Source organism: Somniosus microcephalus, chromosome 32 (assembly GCF_052327205.1).
Source record: "Somniosus microcephalus isolate GS21.2 chromosome 32, FLI_Smic_1.0, whole genome shotgun sequence".
NCBI classification, from domain to species: domain Eukaryota; kingdom Metazoa; phylum Chordata; class Chondrichthyes; order Squaliformes; family Somniosidae; genus Somniosus; species Somniosus microcephalus.
The window spans coordinates 39400852-39423955 of record NC_141018.1 but is presented as its reverse complement, the minus strand read 5'-3'; the positions used below and the strand labels follow the sequence as shown (position 1 = coordinate 39423955).

At 45.7% G+C, this 23104-nt stretch overlaps 4 non-coding genes across 4 annotated transcripts; all 4 read left to right on the top strand.

The window, feature by feature from the left end:
• The first annotated feature begins 2732 nt into the window (after window positions 1-2732).
• LOC147097485 (small nucleolar RNA U3) lies at window positions 2733-2949 on the top strand. The gene has a single exon (XR_015074399.1). It is a non-coding gene; the product is annotated as a small nucleolar RNA U3 (small nucleolar RNA).
• Window positions 2950-8062: 5113 nt separating this feature from the next.
• On the top strand, window positions 8063-8279 carry LOC147097484 (small nucleolar RNA U3). The gene has a single exon (XR_015074398.1). It is a non-coding gene; the product is annotated as a small nucleolar RNA U3 (small nucleolar RNA).
• Window positions 8280-13426: 5147 nt separating this feature from the next.
• On the top strand, window positions 13427-13643 carry LOC147097483 (small nucleolar RNA U3). Its single transcript, XR_015074397.1, has one exon. It is a non-coding gene; the product is annotated as a small nucleolar RNA U3 (small nucleolar RNA).
• Window positions 13644-18789: 5146 nt separating this feature from the next.
• Window positions 18790-19006, top strand: LOC147097482 (small nucleolar RNA U3). Its single transcript, XR_015074389.1, has one exon. It is a non-coding gene; the product is annotated as a small nucleolar RNA U3 (small nucleolar RNA).
• The last annotated feature ends 4098 nt before the right edge of the window (window positions 19007-23104 follow it).

Sequence of the window (23104 nt, the reverse complement as noted above, 5' to 3'; positions counted from 1 at the left end):
GCCTGTGTACGTGGCACAGGTCAGTGGGACACCTTTCCCACTTTTATCTCCCAGTAAGCTTCCAGTCAGAGTTTGGGATGAAGGAGGTTGTAGGGCAGGAGGAGGTTACAGGGAAGGAGGAGGTTACAGATAGGGTAGGCTGCGACCGTGGAGTGATTTAAATAAGGGGATGAGAATTTTAAATTTAAGGCTTTTGTAGATTATGAGCCAACATAGATCAGTGAGGTCAGAGAGGTGCGTGAGTGGAACTTTTTACAGGATAGGATATGGGTAAAGAAAGAGATAGAACGTGCCTTTGTATGGAGAATAGCAGAGGATTGGATTAACTGAAGTTTATGGAGGATGGGAGGCTGGCCTGGAGAGCATTGGAATAGTCAAATCTGGAATTGGTCTCGGCATGGCTGAGGTAGAGGCAGGGGCAATGTTACAGAAGTGGAAGTAGGAGGTCGTTGTGATGGTGAGGATGTGGGAACTGAATTCGGGGATTAACTGGACGTTAAGGTTGCAAATAGTCTGGTTCAGTTTGAGAAGTGGCCGGAAAGGGGTTTCAGATAATTAAGGAACTTGTACGAATATTGAACTTGTAGAAAATCATAGAATGATTAGGCAGAGTCAACATGGTTTTATGAAAGGGAAATCGTGTTTATCAAATTTATTAGAGTATTTTGAGGATGTAATTAGCAGGGTAGCTAAAGGGGAATAGGCAAGGCCCAGCGTGCTGGACACGGGTACGGTAGCGCAGTGGTTATGATACTGGACTTGTATTCCAGAGACCGGGATCTCATGATCTGGCAGATGGGAGTTCAAATCACCACCACAGGCAGCTGGGGAATTTAAATTCAGTTAATTAAATAAATCTGGAATTAAAAACTAGTGTCAGTAATGGTGTATTATTTTAAACTGAATTAGGACACAAGTTCAAACTATTAAACGGTAATTTTAGGACTGATATCGAGACATTCTCCTTGACACATACAGTGATCAGCACTTGGAATGGACTCTGAACAGAGTGATGGAGGTGATATTACTGGATTCATTTAAGAGACGTGAGTTCAAATCCCACCACGGCAGCTGGGAAATTTTAATTCAGTTAATTAAATAAATCTGGAATAAAAAGCTAGTGTCAGTAATGGTGACCATGTAACTACTGGAATGTCGTAAAAACCCATCTGGTTCACTAATGTCCTTTAGGGAAGGAAATCTGTCGTCCTTACCCGGTCTGGCCTATATGTGACTCCAGACCCACAGCAACGTGGTTGACTCTTAACTGCCCTCTGTGGTTCAAGGCGGCTCACCACCACCTTCTCAAGGGCAATTAGGGATGGGCAATAAATACCAACCTTGCCAGCAACGCCCACATCCCAGGAACGAAGAAAAACCCAACCAACCTTGAAAAAGTGACATGAGGAAATACTTTTTTACATAATGAGTGATTAGGCTTTGGAATGCACTGCCTGATAGGGCGGTGGATACAGATTCAATTGCAGCCTTCAAAAAGGAATTGGATAAATACTTGAAGGAGAAAAAATTGCAGGGATATGGGGAAAGAGCGGGGGGAGTGGGACTGACTGGATTGCTCTTTGAAAGAGCCGGCATAGACTCAATGGGCCGAATGGCCTCCTTCTGTGCTGCACTATTCTATGATTCTGTGATTCTGGTTGGTGATGAGGGAATGGAGTTCGTGGTCAGGGCCGAAGATGTCAGATTCAATCTTCCCAAGTTCATCTGGAGGAAGTTAAAGCACCCCCGTCAGATAGAAAAATACTACAGATGCTGGGAATCCGAAATTACAACAGAAAATGCTGGAAAAACTCAGCAGGCCAGGCAACATCCGTGGAGAGAGAAATAGAGTCAACGTTTCAGATCGAAACCCTTCGTCAGGACTGAAAAAACACAGGAAATGAAACAGATTAAAAGGCCAGTTTGGGGGCCGGGAAATGGTGATGAGAGAACAAAAGAGAAGTGAAGAGACATTAAGAGGTATTCAAAACCAGACGAGATGGTGATAGGACTGGTGGAGAGTGGCTGTGAAACTGAGTCTGATCAAACATGAGAAGGGAAACTGAAAGCAATGAAGATGAACAAGGTTGAAGAGCCAAACGGAGATCCCGTCGAAGAGAAGAGCAGAACTTCTTCAAGGTAGGCATTCCTAGAGGGGGTGTGGCAGTGAGCCTTTTAATCTGTTTCATTTCCTGCTTTTTTCTCAGTCCTGACAAAGGGTTTCGACCTGAAACGTTGACTCTGTTTCTCTCTCCACGGATGTTGCCTGGCCTGCTGAGTTTTTCCAGCATTTTCTGTTGTTATCCGCGTAAGATGTTGCTCTGCTCCTCCGGCTCTATAATTCTTCATTTGCAGTTTCCAAAGCTGATTTTAAATCTTTTTCCCTCTTTATCTAACCCGCTGAACCCATCCGTGCGGTGGAGGGCGAGTTGCTGTTTAAATCTCTCAGAGCGGGGCTTCCACCCACTGAGTGAATCAATGAGCAGGACAGTCGCTGGAGACAGGCTGCTAATATATGCAAATCACCTGCCTGCTGGGTAATGGCAGAATGACAGCAACTATATTTCTTTCTCACACAATTATAATTATATTTACAAAGGGTGATTTGTATATTGTATATATAGTGGATTCCGCACTGACCGCTGTGAATGGGCGCGAAGCGGGTGGGAGCTCAGCCTCTGTTAAAGGGGGTGTGCTGAGTGTGGAGAGCGGTGTGGCGGCCAATGTTAGGTAAGACTATACTTTTAGGGATCATTTCTATAGTTTTTAACTTGAGAAATGTGTTCTGAAGTGTCTGGTCTCACTAACCACGAGGAGGAGTTAAAGCGTTTCCTCCTGAGCGTGAAGCGGGCTGCGAGTGTTGCTTTGTGCAAGAGCTTGTGGCCATTGATGACCGTTCCCTTCTTTCTGTGTGAGAGTTGTGGAAGGAGGAAACGCATTCTGAGTGGTTAGTTTTTTCATACTGAAAAATAAGATCAAGATTTCTTTTGTGAAAACCAACTCTTGGTTTGCTGTGGCTGTAATTCGAGCTCTATTCCAACAGAGGGCCCTCGTGTAAAGACAGTGTCCGGCTGCATCAAGCTGTGCAGAGGCCTCGGTTCGCAAACACCGGATCTTTAAAACCTAAAAATAAGACAATTTTTTCTTATTGTCTTACTTTCGTTTTTGATTTTTGCCCACCTGACATTGTCATCTGCCGACCTGAAACGTTAACTCTGATTCTCTCTCCACAGATGCTGCCTGACCTTCTCAGTCTTTCCAGCATTTTCAGTATTTATTGCATAAGATTCCTGTTCTAAAAAGGGTACGCTAAGCTGGACGCACTGCACCTATTTGCCTCAATTTTAAATACTGCTACCTTAGCATCTTCAGTGTAGGCATCGGTCTTATGGGTTTGTCATATTCTGCCTATCAGGAGTGACAGGAGATTGCAGTGGACATCCCATATACTCACCGGCAGTAAAATACTGCAATAAGAGATTAATATGCTTGCTAACTCATACTCGGCATTTATCAAGGCGCGGGCTTCAGTTCATAGGCAACTGCGACTGCTATGGAAGCCACTCTGCTGTTGTGAGTACAAGACCTAAATGTTGAGAGAAAGACAAACTACAACAAGTCCGAAATTTATTGCTGTACATCAGCAGCACAAATGGACCTCACAACTGAGAAATTCCTTCCCTCAGGCTTCTTACAATCTATCAATGTCGAAAACCCGTGATTGGCAGCAACTAACCAGGACTTCTTGTTCTGCCGAAGGGTCACCGGCCTGAAACGTTAACTCTGTTTCTCTCTCCACAGATGCTGCCTGACCTGCTGAGTGTTTCCAGCATTTTATGTTTTTATTAAAGATTGCAGCATCCGCAGTATTTTGCTTTTGTATTCATGTCAGTAACGTGATAGTTTGACGTATTCCGCTTCCTGTATCGATTCATTTATCAACTTGCACCTTATTATTCCCCATGTTATTTCAAAGTGCAAAGTGAAAATCTTCCTGAATATCCCCCGATCTGACACTTCCTCTCTTCCATCGCTGCCTCAGGTTTTCTCCGTGTTTGACTCATCAGGTACCGTTGCTATTTAAGTGTTATAAGTCAGCCGTGGCTCAGCGGGTAGCACTCTCGCCACTGAGACAGAAGGCTGTGGGTCAAAGCCCACTCAGTGAAACTTGAGCACAAAATCCAGGGTCACACTCCAGTGCAGTACTGAGGGAGCGCCGCACTGTCGGAGGGGCAGTACTGAGGGAGCGCCGCACTTTCGCAAGGGCAGTACTGAGGGAGCGCCGCACTGTCGGAGGGGCAGTACTGAGGGAGCACTGCACTGTCGGAGGGGCAGTACTGAGGGAGCGCCGCACTGTCGTAGGGGCAGTACTGAGGGAGCGCCGCACTGTTGGAGGGGCAGAACTGAGGGAGCATTGCGCTGTTGGCGGGGCAGTACTGAGGGAGCGCTGCACTGTCGGATGGTGGCCTCTTTCGGATAAGATGTTAAACCGAGGCCCCGTCTGCTTTCTCAGGTGGATGTAGAAGATTCCACTGACACTATTCGAAGAAGAGCAGGGGAGTTCTCCCCGGTGTCCTGGCCGATATTTATCCCTCAACCAACATCACTAAAATAAGATTATCTGGTCATTATCACATCGCTGCTTGTGGGATTTTGCTGTGCGCAAATTATCTGCCACATTTCCTACATTACAACAGTAACTACACCTCAAAACTTCGATTGGCTGTAAAGCACTTTGGGACAATGTCCTGTGGTTGTGAAAGGCGCTATAGAAATGCAAGTCTCTTTGCTTTTTACCTATCTGAGGGCTGGAAGAGCTTTCTATCAGCTTCACTCCAGTATTCGGGTTATACTCGGTTCTGTGGGACCAGATCTGCTGGAAATATGCAGTTCTCTGCCTCTCCAAGCATCAGGGGGAGAGAGACAACAGCAGGAATTGGCAACCTATATGACTGCTTAATGTCAACTAAAAAATCCTAACCAGGTCAAGTGTGGTCTGGAGATGGTGATCTACTGGAACAGACCTGCGCCTGTTATCACGTTACTGAGGGATATGTGCACCCTGGTAGGTGACAGACAGGTGGACCTCAGGGGAAGGTCTTTGATAGGATATCGCACATGTACATATTGGATGTGTTCTCCAAATTGGGGCTCGGAAGAGAATCCACAATTTGATCAAATTGCTCCACTCCTGGGGATCGGGTTTGGAGGGGCTGGGGTGTACACCAGGAACTGGGAGGTCAAATCAACATTGTAAAGAAACAGCTGTCTATGCGGGTGCAGCACATTCTCTGGAAAAGCCTGATGGTCAGTTGTGGTGTGTTCTTGGTGCCTGTGTACGTGGCACAGGTCAGTGGGACACCTTTCCCACTTTTATCTCCCAGTAAGCTTCCAGTCAGAGTTTGGGATGAAGGAGGTTGTAGGGCAGGAGGAGGTTACAGGGAAGGAGGAGGTTACAGATAGGGTAGGCTGCGACCGTGGAGTGATTTAAATAAGGGGATGAGAATTTTAAATTTAAGGCTTTTGTAGATTATGAGCCAACATAGATCAGTGAGGTCAGAGAGGTGCGTGAGTGGAACTTTTTACAGGATAGGATATGGGTAAAGAAAGAGATAGAACGTGCCTTTGTATGGAGAATAGCAGAGGATTGGATTAACTGAAGTTTATGGAGGATGGGAGGCTGGCCTGGAGAGCATTGGAATAGTCAAATCTGGAATTGGTCTCGGCATGGCTGAGGTAGAGGCAGGGGCAATGTTACAGAAGTGGAAGTAGGAGGTCGTTGTGATGGTGAGGATGTGGGAACTGAATTCGGGGATTAACTGGACGTTAAGGTTGCAAATAGTCTGGTTCAGTTTGAGAAGTGGCCGGAAAGGGGTTTCAGATAATTAAGGAACTTGTACGAATATTGAACTTGTAGAAAATCATAGAATGATTAGGCAGAGTCAACATGGTTTTATGAAAGGGAAATCGTGTTTATCAAATTTATTAGAGTATTTTGAGGATGTAATTAGCAGGGTAGCTAAAGGGGAATAGGCAAGGCCCAGCGTGCTGGACACGGGTACGGTAGCGCAGTGGTTATGATACTGGACTTGTATTCCAGAGACCGGGATCTCATGATCTGGCAGATGGGAGTTCAAATCACCACCACAGGCAGCTGGGGAATTTAAATTCAGTTAATTAAATAAATCTGGAATTAAAAACTAGTGTCAGTAATGGTGTATTATTTTAAACTGAATTAGGACACAAGTTCAAACTATTAAACGGTAATTTTAGGACTGATATCGAGACATTCTCCTTGACACATACAGTGATCAGCACTTGGAATGGACTCTGAACAGAGTGATGGAGGTGATATTACTGGATTCATTTAAGAGACGTGAGTTCAAATCCCACCACGGCAGCTGGGAAATTTTAATTCAGTTAATTAAATAAATCTGGAATAAAAAGCTAGTGTCAGTAATGGTGACCATGTAACTACTGGAATGTCGTAAAAACCCATCTGGTTCACTAATGTCCTTTAGGGAAGGAAATCTGTCGTCCTTACCCGGTCTGGCCTATATGTGACTCCAGACCCACAGCAACGTGGTTGACTCTTAACTGCCCTCTGTGGTTCAAGGCGGCTCACCACCACCTTCTCAAGGGCAATTAGGGATGGGCAATAAATACCAACCTTGCCAGCAACGCCCACATCCCAGGAACGAAGAAAAACCCAACCAACCTTGAAAAAGTGACATGAGGAAATACTTTTTTACATAATGAGTGATTAGGCTTTGGAATGCACTGCCTGATAGGGCGGTGGATACAGATTCAATTGCAGCCTTCAAAAAGGAATTGGATAAATACTTGAAGGAGAAAAAATTGCAGGGATATGGGGAAAGAGCGGGGGGAGTGGGACTGACTGGATTGCTCTTTGAAAGAGCCGGCATAGACTCGATGGGCCGAATGGCCTCCTTCTGTGCTGCACTATTCTATGATTCTATGATTCTGGTTGGTGATGAGGGAATGGAGTTCGTGGTCAGGGCCGAAGATGTCAGATTCAATCTTCCCAAGTTCATCTGGAGGAAGTTAAAGCACCCCCGTCAGATAGAAAAATACTACAGATGCTGGGAATCCGAAATTACAACAGAAAATGCTGGAAAAACTCAGCAGGCCAGGCAACATCCGTGGAGAGAGAAATAGAGTCAACGTTTCAGATCGAAACCCTTCGTCAGGACTGAAAAAACACAGGAAATGAAACAGATTAAAAGGCCAGTTTGGGGGCCGGGAAATGGTGATGAGAGAACAAAAGAGAAGTGAAGAGACATTAAGAGGTATTCAAAACCAGACGAGATGGTGATAGGACTGGTGGAGAGTGGCTGTGAAACTGAGTCTGATCAAACATGAGAAGGGAAACTGAAAGCAATGAAGATGAACAAGGTTGAAGAGCCAAACGGAGATCCCGTCGAAGAGAAGAGCAGAACTTCTTCAAGGTAGGCATTCCTAGAGGGGGTGTGGCAGTGAGCCTTTTAATCTGTTTCATTTCCTGCTTTTTTCTCAGTCCTGACAAAGGGTTTCGACCTGAAACGTTGACTCTGTTTCTCTCTCCACGGATGTTGCCTGGCCTGCTGAGTTTTTCCAGCATTTTCTGTTGTTATCCGCGTAAGATGTTGCTCTGCTCCTCCGGCTCTATAATTCTTCATTTGCAGTTTCCAAAGCTGATTTTAAATCTTTTTCCCTCTTTATCTAACCCGCTGAACCCATCCGTGCGGTGGAGGGCGAGTTGCTGTTTAAATCTCTCAGAGCGGGGCTTCCACCCACTGAGTGAATCAATGAGCAGGACAGTCGCTGGAGACAGGCTGCTAATATATGCAAATCACCTGCCTGCTGGGTAATGGCAGAATGACAGCAACTATATTTCTTTCTCACACAATTATAATTATATTTACAAAGGGTGATTTGTATATTGTATATATAGTGGATTCCGCACTGACCGCTGTGAATGGGCGCGAAGCGGGTGGGAGCTCAGCCTCTGTTAAAGGGGGTGTGCTGAGTGTGGAGAGCGGTGTGGCGGCCAATGTTAGGTAAGACTATACTTTTAGGGATCATTTCTATAGTTTTTAACTTGAGAAATGTGTTCTGAAGTGTCTGGTCTCACTAACCACGAGGAGGAGTTAAAGCGTTTCCTCCTGAGCGTGAAGCGGGCTGCGAGTGTTGCTTTGTGCAAGAGCTTGTGGCCATTGATGACCGTTCCCTTCTTTCTGTGTGAGAGTTGTGGAAGGAGGAAACGCATTCTGAGTGGTTAGTTTTTTTCATACTGAAAAATAAGATCAAGATTTCTTTTGTGAAAACCAACTCTTGGTTTGCTGTGGCTGTAATTCGAGCTCTATTCCAACAGAGGGCCCTCGTGTAAAGACAGTGTCCGGCTGCATCAAGCTGTGCAGAGGCCTCGGTTCGCAAACACCGGATCTTTAAAACCTAAAAATAAGACAATTTTTTCTTATTGTCTTACTTTCGTTTTTGATTTTTGCCCACCTGACATTGTCATCTGCCGACCTGAAACGTTAACTCTGATTCTCTCTCCACAGATGCTGCCTGACCTTCTCAGTCTTTCCAGCATTTTCAGTATTTATTGCATAAGATTCCTGTTCTAAAAAGGGTACGCTAAGCTGGACGCACTGCACCTATTTGCCTCAATTTTAAATACTGCTACCTTAGCATCTTCAGTGTAGGCATCGGTCTTATGGGTTTGTCATATTCTGCCTATCAGGAGTGACAGGAGATTGCAGTGGACATCCCATATACTCACCGGCAGTAAAATACTGCAATAAGAGATTAATATGCTTGCTAACTCATACTCGGCATTTATCAAGGCGCGGGCTTCAGTTCATAGGCAACTGCGACTGCTATGGAAGCCACTCTGCTGTTGTGAGTACAAGACCTAAATGTTGAGAGAAAGACAAACTACAACAAGTCCGAAATTTATTGCTGTACATCAGCAGCACAAATGGACCTCACAACTGAGAAATTCCTTCCCTCAGGCTTCTTACAATCTATCAATGTCGAAAACCCGTGATTGGCAGCAACTAACCAGGACTTCTTGTTCTGCCGAAGGGTCACCGGCCTGAAACGTTAACTCTGTTTCTCTCTCCACAGATGCTGCCTGACCTGCTGAGTGTTTCCAGCATTTTATGTTTTTATTAAAGATTGCAGCATCCGCAGTATTTTGCTTTTGTATTCATGTCAGTAACGTGATAGTTTGACGTATTCCGCTTCCTGTATCGATTCATTTATCAACTTGCACCTTATTATTCCCCATGTTATTTCAAAGTGCAAAGTGAAAATCTTCCTGAATATCCCCCGATCTGACACTTCCTCTCTTCCATCGCTGCCTCAGGTTTTCTCCGTGTTTGACTCATCAGGTACCGTTGCTATTTAAGTGTTATAAGTCAGCCGTGGCTCAGCGGGTAGCACTCTCGCCACTGAGACAGAAGGCTGTGGGTCAAAGCCCACTCAGTGAAACTTGAGCACAAAATCCAGGGTCACACTCCAGTGCAGTACTGAGGGAGCGCCGCACTGTCGGAGGGGCAGTACTGAGGGAGCGCCGCACTTTCGCAAGGGCAGTACTGAGGGAGCGCCGCACTGTCGGAGGGGCAGTACTGAGGGAGCACTGCACTGTCGGAGGGGCAGTACTGAGGGAGCGCCGCACTGTCGTAGGGGCAGTACTGAGGGAGCGCCGCACTGTCGGAGGGGCAGTACTGAGGGAGCGCCGCACTGTTGGAGGGGCAGAACTGAGGGAGCACTGCGCTGTTGGCGGGGCAGTACTGAGGGAGCGCTGCACTGTCGGATGGTGGCCTCTTTCGGATAAGATGTTAAACCGAGGCCCCGTCTGCTTTCTCAGGTGGATGTAGAAGATTCCACTGACACTATTCGAAGAAGAGCAGGGGAGTTCTCCCCGGTGTCCTGGCCGATATTTATCCCTCAACCAACATCACTAAAATAAGATTATCTGGTCATTATCACATCGATGCTTGTGGGATTTTGCTGTGCGCAAATTATCTGCCACATTTCCTACATTACAACAGTAACTACACCTCAAAACTTCGATTGGCTGTAAAGCACTTTGGGACAATGTCCTGTGGTTGTGAAAGGCGCTATAGAAATGCAAGTCTCTTTGCTTTTTACCTATCTGAGGGCTGGAAGAGCTTTCTATCAGCTTCACTCCAGTATTCGGGTTATACTCGGTTCTGTGGGACCAGATCTGCTGGAAATATGCAGTTCTCTGCCTCTCCAAGCATCAGGGGGAGAGAGACAACAGCAGGAATTGGCAACCTATATGACTGCTTAATGTCAACTAAAAAATCCTAACCAGGTCAAGTGTGGTCTGGAGCTGGTGATCTACTGGAACAGACCTGCGCCTGTTATCACGTTACTGAGGGATATGTGCACCCTGGTAGGTGACAGACAGGTGGACCTCAGGGGAAGGTCTTTGATAGGATATCGCACATGTACATATTGGATGTGTTCTCCAAATTGGGGCTCGGAAGAGAATCCACAATTTGATCAAATTGCTCCACTCCTGGGGATCGGGTTTGGAGGGGCTGGGGTGTACACCAGGAACTGGGAGGTCAAATCAACATTGTAAAGAAACAGCTGTCTATGCGGGTGCAGCACATTCTCTGGAAAAGCCTGATGGTCAGTTGTGGTGTGTTCTTGGTGCCTGTGTACGTGGCACAGGTCAGTGGGACACCTTTCCCACTTTTATCTCCCAGTAAGCTTCCAGTCAGAGTTTGGGATGAAGGAGGTTGTAGGGCAGGAGGAGGTTACAGGGAAGGAGGAGGTTACAGATAGGGTAGGCTGCGACCGTGGAGTGATTTAAATAAGGGGATGAGAATTTTAAATTTAAGGCTTTTGTAGATTATGAGCCAACATAGATCAGTGAGGTCAGAGAGGTGCGTGAGTGGAACTTTTTACAGGATAGGATATGGGTAAAGAAAGAGATAGAACGTGCCTTTGTATGGAGAATAGCAGAGGATTGGATTAACTGAAGTTTATGGAGGATGGGAGGCTGGCCTGGAGAGCATTGGAATAGTCAAATCTGGAATTGGTCTCGGCATGGCTGAGGTAGAGGCAGGGGCAATGTTACAGAAGTGGAAGTAGGAGGTCGTTGTGATGGTGAGGATGTGGGAACTGAATTCGGGGATTAACTGGACGTTAAGGTTGCAAATAGTCTGGTTCAGTTTGAGAAGTGGCCGGAAAGGGGTTTCAGATAATTAAGGAACTTGTACGAATATTGAACTTGTAGAAAATCATAGAATGATTAGGCAGAGTCAACATGGTTTTATGAAAGGGAAATCGTGTTTATCAAATTTATTAGAGTATTTTGAGGATGTAATTAGCAGGGTAGCTAAAGGGGAATAGGCAAGGCCCAGCGTGCTGGACACGGGTACGGTAGCGCAGTGGTTATGATACTGGACTTGTATTCCAGAGACCGGGATCTCATGATCTGGCAGATGGGAGTTCAAATCACCACCACAGGCAGCTGGGGAATTTAAATTCAGTTAATTAAATAAATCTGGAATTAAAAACTAGTGTCAGTAATGGTGTATTATTTTAAACTGAATTAGGACACAAGTTCAAACTATTAAACGGTAATTTTAGGACTGATATCGAGACATTCTCCTTGACACATACAGTGATCAGCACTTGGAATGGACTCTGAACAGAGTGATGGAGGTGATATTACTGGATTCATTTAAGAGACGTGAGTTCAAATCCCACCACGGCAGCTGGGAAATTTTAATTCAGTTAATTAAATAAATCTGGAATAAAAAGCTAGTGTCAGTAATGGTGACCATGTAACTACTGGAATGTCGTAAAAACCCATCTGGTTCACTAATGTCCTTTAGGGAAGGAAATCTGTCGTCCTTACCCGGTCTGGCCTATATGTGACTCCAGACCCACAGCAACGTGGTTGACTCTTAACTGCCCTCTGTGGTTCAAGGCGGCTCACCACCACCTTCTCAAGGGCAATTAGGGATGGGCAATAAATACCAACCTTGCCAGCAACGCCCACATCCCAGGAACGAAGAAAAACCCAACCAACCTTGAAAAAGTGACATGAGGAAATACTTTTTTACATAATGAGTGATTAGGCTTTGGAATGCACTGCCTGATAGGGCGGTGGATACAGATTCAATTGCAGCCTTCAAAAAGGAATTGGATAAATACTTGAAGGAGAAAAAATTGCAGGGATATGGGGAAAGAGCGGGGGGAGTGGGACTGACTGGATTGCTCTTTGAAAGAGCCGGCATAGACTCAATGGGCCGAATGGCCTCCTTCTGTGCTGCACTATTCTATGATTCTGTGATTCTGGTTGGTGATGAGGGAATGGAGTTCGTGGTCAGGGCCGAAGATGTCAGATTCAATCTTCCCAAGTTCATCTGGAGGAAGTTAAAGCACCCCCGTCAGATAGAAAAATACTACAGATGCTGGGAATCCGAAATTACAACAGAAAATGCTGGAAAAACTCAGCAGGCCAGGCAACATCCGTGGAGAGAGAAATAGAGTCAACGTTTCAGATCGAAACCCTTCGTCAGGACTGAAAAAACACAGGAAATGAAACAGATTAAAAGGCCAGTTTGGGGGCCGGGAAATGGTGATGAGAGAACAAAAGAGAAGTGAAGAGACATTAAGAGGTATTCAAAACCAGACGAGATGGTGATAGGACTGGTGGAGAGTGGCTGTGAAACTGAGTCTGATCAAACATGAGAAGGGAAACTGAAAGCAATGAAGATGAACAAGGTTGAAGAGCCAAACGGAGATCCCGTCGAAGAGAAGAGCAGAACTTCTTCAAGGTAGGCATTCCTAGAGGGGGTGTGGCAGTGAGCCTTTTAATCTGTTTCATTTCCTGCTTTTTTCTCAGTCCTGACAAAGGGTTTCGACCTGAAACGTTGACTCTGTTTCTCTCTCCACGGATGTTGCCTGGCCTGCTGAGTTTTTCCAGCATTTTCTGTTGTTATCCGCGTAAGATGTTGCTCTGCTCCTCCGGCTCTATAATTCTTCATTTGCAGTTTCCAAAGCTGATTTTAAATCTTTTTCCCTCTTTATCTAACCCGCTGAACCCATCCGTGCGGTGGAGGGCGAGTTGCTGTTTAAATCTCTCAGAGCGGGGCTTCCACCCACTGAGTGAATCAATGAGCAGGACAGTCGCTGGAGACAGGCTGCTAATATATGCAAATCACCTGCCTGCTGGGTAATGGCAGAATGACAGCAACTATATTTCTTTCTCACACAATTATAATTATATTTACAAAGGGTGATTTGTATATTGTATATATAGTGGATTCCGCACTGACCGCTGTGAATGGGCGCGAAGCGGGTGGGAGCTCAGCCTCTGTTAAAGGGGGTGTGCTGAGTGTGGAGAGCGGTGTGGCGGCCAATGTTAGGTAAGACTATACTTTTAGGGATCATTTCTATAGTTTTTAACTTGAGAAATGTGTTCTGAAGTGTCTGGTCTCACTAACCACGAGGAGGAGTTAAAGCGTTTCCTCCTGAGCGTGAAGCGGGCTGCGAGTGTTGCTTTGTGCAAGAGCTTGTGGCCATTGATGACCGTTCCCTTCTTTCTGTGTGAGAGTTGTGGAAGGAGGAAACGCATTCTGAGTGGTTAGTTTTTTTCATACTGAAAAATAAGATCAAGATTTCTTTTGTGAAAACCAACTCTTGGTTTGCTGTGGCTGTAATTCGAGCTCTATTCCAACAGAGGGCCCTCGTGTAAAGACAGTGTCCGGCTGCATCAAGCTGTGCAGAGGCCTCGGTTCGCAAACACCGGATCTTTAAAACCTAAAAATAAGACAATTTTTTCTTATTGTCTTACTTTCGTTTTTGATTTTTGCCCACCTGACATTGTCATCTGCCGACCTGAAACGTTAACTCTGATTCTCTCTCCACAGATGCTGCCTGGCCTTCTCAGTCTTTCCAGCATTTTCAGTATTTATTGCATAAGATTCCTGTTCTAAAAAGGGTACGCTAAGCTGGACGCACTGCACCTATTTGCCTCAATTTTAAATACTGCTACCTTAGCATCTTCAGTGTAGGCATCGGTCTTATGGGTTTGTCATATTCTGCCTATCAGGAGTGACAGGAGATTGCAGTGGACATCCCATATACTCACCGGCAGTAAAATACTGCAATAAGAGATTAATATGCTTGCTAACTCATACTCGGCATTTATCAAGGCGCGGGCTTCAGTTCATAGGCAACTGCGACTGCTATGGAAGCCACTCTGCTGTTGTGAATACAAGACCTAAATGTTGAGAGAAAGACAAACTACAACAAGTCCGAAATTTATTGCTGTACATCAGCAGCACAAATGGACCTCACAACTGAGAAATTCCTTCCCTCAGGCTTCTTACAATCTATCAATGTCGAAAACCCGTGATTGGCAGCAACTAACCAGGACTTCTTGTTCTGCCGAAGGGTCACCGGCCTGAAACGTTAACTCTGTTTCTCTCTCCACAGATGCTGCCTGACCTGCTGAGTGTTTCCAGCATTTTATGTTTTTATTAAAGATTGCAGCATCCGCAGTATTTTGCTTTTGTATTCATGTCAGTAACGTGATAGTTTGACGTATTCCGCTTCCTGTATCGATTCATTTATCAACTTGCACCTTATTATTCCCCATGTTATTTCAAAGTGCAAAGTGAAAATCTTCCTGAATATCCCCCGATCTGACACTTCCTCTCTTCCATCGCTGCCTCAGGTTTTCTCCGTGTTTGACTCATCAGGTACCGTTGCTATTTAAGTGTTATAAGTCAGCCGTGGCTCAGCGGGTAGCACTCTCGCCACTGAGACAGAAGGCTGTGGGTCAAAGCCCACTCAGTGAAACTTGAGCACAAAATCCAGGGTCACACTCCAGTGCAGTACTGAGGGAGCGCCGCACTGTCGGAGGGGCAGTACTGAGGGAGCGCCGCACTTTCGCAAGGGCAGTACTGAGGGAGCGCCGCACTGTCGGAGGGGCAGTACTGAGGGAGCACTGCACTGTCGGAGGGGCAGTACTGAGGGAGCGCTGCACTGTCGTAGGGCAGTACTGAGGGAGCGCCGCACTGTCGGAGGGGCAGTACTGAGGGAGCGCCGCACTGTTGGAGGGGCAGAACTGAGGGAGCACTGCGCTGTTGGCGGGGCAGTACTGAGGGAGCGCTGCACTGTCGGATGGTGGCCTCTTTCGGATAAGATGTTAAACCGAGGCCCCGTCTGCTTTCTCAGGTGGATGTAGAAGATTCCACTGACACTATTCGAAGAAGAGCAGGGGAGTTCTCCCCGGTGTCCTGGCCGATATTTATCCCTCAACCAACATCACTAAAATAAGATTATCTGGTCATTATCACATCGCTGCTTGTGGGATTTTGCTGTGCGCAAATTATCTGCCACATTTCCTACATTACAACAGTAACTACACCTCAAAACTTCGATTGGCTGTAAAGCACTTTGGGACAACGTCCTGTGGTTGTGAAAGGCGCTATAGAAATGCAAGTCTCTTTGCTTTTTACCTATCTGAGGGCTGGAAGAGCTTTCTATCAGCTTCACTCCAGTATTCGGGTTATACTCGGTTCTGTGGGACCAGATCTGCTGGAAATATGCAGTTCTCTGCCCCTCCAAGCATCAGGGGGAGAGAGACAACAGCAGGAATTGGCAACCTATATGACTGCTTAATGTCAACTAAAAAATCCTAACCAGGTCAAGTGTGGTCTGGAGCTGGTGATCTACTGGAACAGACCTGCGCCTGTTATCACGTTACTGAGGGATATGTGCACCCTGGTAGGTGACAGACAGGTGGACCTCAGGGGAAGGTCTTTGATAGGATATCGCACATGTACATATTGGATGTGTTCTCCAAATTGGGGCTCGGAAGAGAATCCACAATTTGATCAAATTGCTCCACTCCTGGGGATCGGGTTTGGAGGGGCTGGGGTGTACACCAGGAACTGGGAGGTCAAATCAACATTGTAAAGAAACAGCTGTCTATGCGGGTGCAGCACATTCTCTGGAAAAGCCTGATGGTCAGTTGTGGTGTGTTCTTGGTGCCTGTGTACGTGGCACAGGTCAGTGGGACACCTTTCCCACTTTTATCTCCCAGTAAGCTTCCAGTCAGAGTTTGGGATGAAGGAGGTTGTAGGGCAGGAGGAGGTTACAGGGAAGGAGGAGGTTACAGATAGGGTAGGCTGCGACCGTGGAGTGATTTAAATAAGGGGATGAGAATTTTAAATTTAAGGCTTTTGTAGATTATGAGCCAACATAGATCAGTGAGGTCAGAGAGGTGCGTGAGTGGAACTTTTTACAGGATAGGATATGGGTAAAGAAAGAGATAGAACGTGCCTTTGTATGGAGAATAGCAGAGGATTGGATTAACTGAAGTTTATGGAGGATGGGAGGCTGGCCTGGAGAGCATTGGAATAGTCAAATCTGGAATTGGTCTCGGCATGGCTGAGGTAGAGGCAGGGGCAATGTTACAGAAGTGGAAGTAGGAGGTCGTTGTGATGGTGAGGATGTGGGAACTGAATTCGGGGATTAACTGGACGTTAAGGTTGCAAATAGTCTGGTTCAGTTTGAGAAGTGGCCGGAAAGGGGTTTCAGATAATTAAGGAACTTGTACGAATATTGAACTTGTAGAAAATCATAGAATGATTAGGCAGAGTCAACATGGTTTTATGAAAGGGAAATCGTGTTTATCAAATTTATTAGAGTATTTTGAGGATGTAATTAGCAGGGTAGCTAAAGGGGAATAGGCAAGGCCCAGCGTGCTGGACACGGGTACGGTAGCGCAGTGGTTATGATACTGGACTTGTATTCCAGAGACCGGGATCTCATGATCTGGCAGATGGGAGTTCAAATCACCACCACAGGCAGCTGGGGAATTTAAATTCAATTAATTAAATAAATCTGGAATTAAAAACTAGTGTCAGTAATGGTGTATTATTTTAAACTGAATTAGGACACAAGTTCAAACTATTAAACGGTAATTTTAGGACTGATATCGAGACATTCTCCTTGACACATACAGTGATCAGCACTTGGAATGGACTCTGAACAGAGTGATGGAGGTGATATTACTGGATTCATTTAAGAGACGTGAGTTCAAATCCCACCACGGCAGCTGGGGAATTTTAATTCAGTTAATTAAATAAATCTGGAATAAAAAGCTAGTGTCAGTAATGGTGACCATGTAACTACTGGAATGTCGTAAAAACCCATCTGGTTCACTAATGTCCTTTAGGGAAGGAAATCTGTCGTCCTTACCCGGTCTGGCCTATATGTGACTCCAGACCCACCGCAACGTGGTTGACTCTTAACTGCCCTCTGTGGTTCAAGGCGGCTCACCACCACCTTCTCAAGGGCAATTAGGGATGGGCAATAAATACCAACCTTGCCAGCAACGCCCACATCCCAGGAACGAAGAAAAACCCAACCAACCTTAAAAAAGTGACATGAGGAAATACTTTTTTACATAATGAGTGATTAGGCTTTGGAATGCACTGCCTGATAGGGCGGTGGATACAGATTCAATTGCAGCCTTCAAAAAGGAATTGGATAAATACTTGAAGGAGAAAAAATTGCAGGGATATGGGGAAAGAGCGGGGGGAGTGGGACTGACTGGATTGCTCTTTGAAAGAGCCGGCATAGACTCGATGGGCCGAATGGCCTCCTTCTGTGCTGCACTATTCTATGATTCTATGATTCTGGTTGGTGATGAGGGAATGGAGTTCGTGGTCAGGGCCGAAGATGTCAGATTCAATCTTCCCAAGTTCATCTGGAGGAAGTTAAAGCATCCCCGTCAGATAGAAAAATACTACAGGTGCTGGGAATCCGAAATTACAACAGAAAATGCTGGAAAAACTCAGCAGGCCAGGCAACATCCGTGGAGAGAGAAATAGAGTCAACGTTTCAGATCGAAACCCTTCGTCAGGACTGAAAAAACACAGGAAATGAAACAGATTAAAAGGCCAGTTTGGGGGCCGGGAAATGGTGATGAGAGAACAAAAGAGAAGTGAAGAGACATTAAGAGGTATTCAAAACCAGACGAGATGGTGATAGGACTGGTGGAGAGTGGCTGTGAAACTGAGTCTGATCAAACATTAGAAGGGAAACTGAAAGCAATGAAGATGAACAAGGTTGAAGAGCCAAACGGAGATCCCGTCGAAGAGAAGAGCAGAACTTCTTCAAGGTAGGCATTCCTAGAGGGGGTGTGGCAGTGAGCCTTTTAATCTGTTTCATTTCCTGCTTTTTTCTCAGTCCTGACAAAGGGTTTCGACCTGAAACGTTGACTCTGTTTCTCTCTCCACGGATGTTGCCTGGCCTGCTGAGTTTTTCCAGCATTTTCTGTTGTTATCCGCGTAAGATGTTGCTCTGCTCCTCCGGCTCTATAATTCTTCATTTGCAGTTTCCAAAGCTGATTTTAAATCTTTTTCCCTCTTTATCTAACCCGCTGAACCCATCCGTGCGGTGGAGGGCGAGTTGCTGTTTAAATCTCTCAGAGCGGGGCTTCCACCCACTGAGTGAATCAATGAGCAGGACAGTCGCTGGAGACAGGCTGCTAATATATGCAAATCACCTGCCTGCTGGGTAATGGCAGAATGACAGCAACTATATTTCTTTCTCACACAATTATAATTATATTTACAAAGGGTGATTTGTATATTGTATATATAGTGGATTCCGCACTGACCGCTGTGAATGGGCGCGAAGCGGGTGGGAGCTCAGCCTCTGTTAAAGGGGGTGTGCTGAGTGTGGAGAGCGGTGTGGCGGCCAATGTTAGGTAAGACTATACTTTTAGGGATCATTTCTATAGTTTTTAACTTGAGAAATGTGTTCTGAAGTGTCTGGTCTCACTAACCACGAGGAGGAGTTAAAGCGTTTCCTCCTGAGCGTGAAGCCGGCTGCGAGTGTTGCTTTGTGCAAGAGCTTGTGGCCATTGATGACCGTTCCCTTCTTTCTGTGTGAGAGTTGTGGAAGGAGGAAACGCATTCTGAGTGGTTAGTTTTTTTCATACTGAAAAATAAGATCAAGATTTCTTTTGTGAAAACCAACTCTTGGTTTGCTGTGGCTGTAATTCGAGCTCTATTCCAACAGAGGGCCCTCGTGTAAAGACAGTGTCCGGCTGCATCAAGCTGTGCAGAGGCCTCGGTTCGCAAACACCGGATCTTTAAAACCTAAAAATAAGACAATTTTTTCTTATTGTCTTACTTTCGTTTTTGATTTTTGCCCACCTGACATTGTCATCTGCCGACCTGAAACGTTAACTCTGATTCTCTCTCCACAGATGCTGCCTGACCTTCTCAGTCTTTCCAGCATTTTCAGTATTTATTGCATAAGATTCCTGTTCTAAAAAGGGTACGCTAAGCTGGACGCACTGCACCTATTTGCCTCAATTTTAAATACTGCTATCTTAGCATCTTCAGTGTAGGCATCGGTCTTATGGGTTTGTCATATTCTGCCTATCAGGAGTGACAGGAGATTGCAGTGGACATCCCATATACTCACCGGCAGTAAAATACTGCAATAAGAGATTAATATGCTTGCTAACTCATACTCGGCATTTATCAAGGCGCGGGCTTCAGTTCATAGGCAACTGCGACTGCTATGGAAGCCACTCTGCTGTTGTGAATACAAGACCTAAATGTTGAGAGAAAGACAAACTACAACAAGTCCGAAATTTATTGCTGTACATCAGCAGCACAAATGGACCTCACAACTGAGAAATTCCTTCCCTCAGGCTTCTTACAATCTATCAATGTCGAAAACCCGTGATTGGCAGCAACTAACCAGGACTTCTTGTTCTGCCGAAGGGTCACCGGCCTGAAACGTTAACTCTGTTTCTCTCTCCACAGATGCTGCCTGACCTGCTGAGTGTTTCCAGCATTTTATGTTTTTATTAAAGATTGCAGCATCCGCAGTATTTTGCTTTTGTATTCATGTCAGTAACGTGATAGTTTGACGTATTCCGCTTCCTGTATCGATTCATTTATCAACTTGCACCTTATTATTCCCCATGTTATTTCAAAGTGCGAAGTGAAAATCTTCCTGAATATCCCCCGATCTGACACTTCCTCTCTTCCATCGCTGCCTCAGGTTTTCTCCGTGTTTGACTCATCAGGTACCGTTGCTATTTAAGTGTTATAAGTCAGCCGTGGCTCAGCGGGTAGCACTCTCGCCACTGAGACAGAAGGCTGTGGGTCAAAGCCCACTCAGTGAAACTTGAGCACAAAATCCAGGGTCACACTCCAGTGCAGTACTGAGGGAGCGCCGCACTGTCGGAGGGGCAGTACTGAGGGAGCGCCGCACTGTTGGAGGGGCAGAACTGAGGGAGCACTGCGCTGTTGGCGGGGCAGTACTGAGGGAGCGCTGCACTGTCGGATGGTGGCCTCTTTCGGATAAGATGTTAAACCGAGGCCCCGTCTGCTTTCTCAGGTGGATGTAGAAGATTCCACTGACACTATTCGAAGAAGAGCAGGGGAGTTCTCCCCGGTGTCCTGGCCGATATTTATCCCTCAACCAACATCACTAAAATAAGATTATCTGGTCATTATCACATCGCTGCTTGTGGGATTTTGCTGTGCGCAAATTATCTGCCACATTTCCTACATTACAACAGTAACTACACCTCAAAACTTCGATTGGCTGTAAAGCACTTTGGGACAACGTCCTGTGGTTGTGAAAGGCGCTATAGAAATGCAAGTCTCTTTGCTTTTTACCTATCTGAGGGCTGGAAGAGCTTTCTATCAGCTTCACTCCAGTATTCGGGTTATACTCGGTTCTGTGGGACCAGATCTGCTGGAAATATGCAGTTCTCTGCCTCTCCAAGCATCAGGGGGAGAGAGACAACAGCAGGAATTGGCAACCTATATGACTGCTTAATGTCAACTAAAAAATCCTAACCAGGTCAAGTGTGGTCTGGAGCTGGTGATCTACTGGAACAGACCTGCGCCTGTTATCACGTTACTGAGGGATATGTGCACCCTGGTAGGTGACAGACAGGTGGACCTCAGGGGAAGGTCTTTGATAGGATATCGCACATGTACATATTGGATGTGTTCTCCAAATTGGGGCTCGGAAGAGAATCCACAATTTGATCAAATTGCTCCACTCCTGGGGATCGGGTTTGGAGGGGCTGGGGTGTACACCAGGAACTGGGAGGTCAAATCAACATTGTAAAGAAACAGCTGTCTATGCGGGTGCAGCACATTCTCTGGAAAAGCCTGATGGTCAGTTGTGGTGTGTTCTTGGTGCCTGTGTACGTGGCACAGGTCAGTGGGACACCTTTCCCACTTTTATCTCCCAGTAAGCTTCCAGTCAGAGTTTGGGATGAAGGAGGTTGTAGGGCAGGAGGAGGTTACAGGGAAGGAGGAGGTTACAGATAGGGTAGGCTGCGACCGTGGAGTGATTTAAATAAGGGGATGAGAATTTTAAATTTAAGGCTTTTGTAGATTATGAGCCAACATAGATCAGTGAGGTCAGAGAGGTGCGTGAGTGGAACTTTTTACAGGATAGGGTATGAGTAAAGAAAGAGATAGAACGTGCCTTTGTATGGAGAATAGCAGAGGATTGGATTAACTGAAGTTTATGGAGGATGGGAGGCTGGCCTGGAGAGCATTGGAATAGTCAAATCTGGAATTGGTCTCGGCATGGCTGAGGTAGAGGCAGGGGCAATGTTACAGAAGTGGAAGTAGGAGGTCGTTGTGATGGTGAGGATGTGGGAACTGAATTTGGGGATTAACTGGACGTTAAGGTTGCAAATAGTCTGGTTCAGTTTGAGAAGTGGCCGGAAAGGGGTTTCAGATAATTAAGGAACTTGTACGAATATTGAACTTGTAGAAAATCATAGAATGATTAGGCAGAGTCAACATGGTTTTATGAAAGGGAAATCGTGTTTATCAAATTTATTAGAGTATTTTGAGGATGTAATTAGCAGGGTAGCTAAAGGGGAATAGGCAAGGCCCAGCGTGCTGGACACGGGTACGGTAGCGCAGTGGTTATGATACTGGACTTGTATTCCAGAGACCGGGATCTCATGATCTGGCAGATGGGAGTTCAAATCACCACCACAGGCAGCTGGGGAATTTAAATTCAGTTAATTAAATAAATCTGGAATTAAAAACTAGTGTCAGTAATGGTGTATTATTTTAAACTGAATTAGGACACAAGTTCAAACTATTAAACGGTAATTTTAGGACTGATATCGAGACATTCTCCTTGACACATACAGTGATCAGCACTTGGAATGGACTCTGAACAGAGTGATGGAGGTGATATTACTGGATTCATTTAAGAGACGTGAGTTCAAATCCCACCACGGCAGCTGGGGAATTTTAATTCAGTTAATTAAATAAATCTGGAATAAAAAGCTAGTGTCAGTAATGGTGACCATGTAACTACTGGAATGTCGTAAAAACCCATCTGGTTCACTAATGTCCTTTAGGGAAGGAAATCTGTCGTCCTTACCCGGTCTGGCCTATATGTGACTCCAGACCCACAGCAACGTGGTTGACTCTTAACTGCCCTCTGTGGTTCAAGGCGGCTCACCACCACCTTCTCAAGGGCAATTAGGGATGGGCAATAAATACCAACCTTGCCAGCAACGCCCACATCCCAGGAACGAAGAAAAACCCAACCAACCTTAAAAAAGTGACATGAGGAAATACTTTTTTACATAATGAGTGATTAGGCTTTGGAATGCACTGCCTGATAGGGCGGTGGATACAGATTCAATTGCAGCCTTCAAAAAGGAATTGGATAAATACTTGAAGGAGAAAAAATTGCAGGGATATGGGGAAAGAGCGGGGGGAGTGGGACTGACTGGATTGCTCTTTGAAAGAGCCGGCATAGACTCGATGGGCCGAATGGCCTCCTTCTGTGCTGCACTATTCTATGATTCTATGATTCTGGTTGGTGATGAGGGAATGGAGTTCGTGGTCAGGGCCGAAGATGTCAGATTCAATCTTCCCAAGTTCATCTGGAGGAAGTTAAAGCATCCCCGTCAGATAGAAAAATACTACAGGTGCTGGGAATCCGAAATTACAACAGAAAATGCTGGAAAAACTCAGCAGGCCAGGCAACATCCGTGGAGAGAGAAATA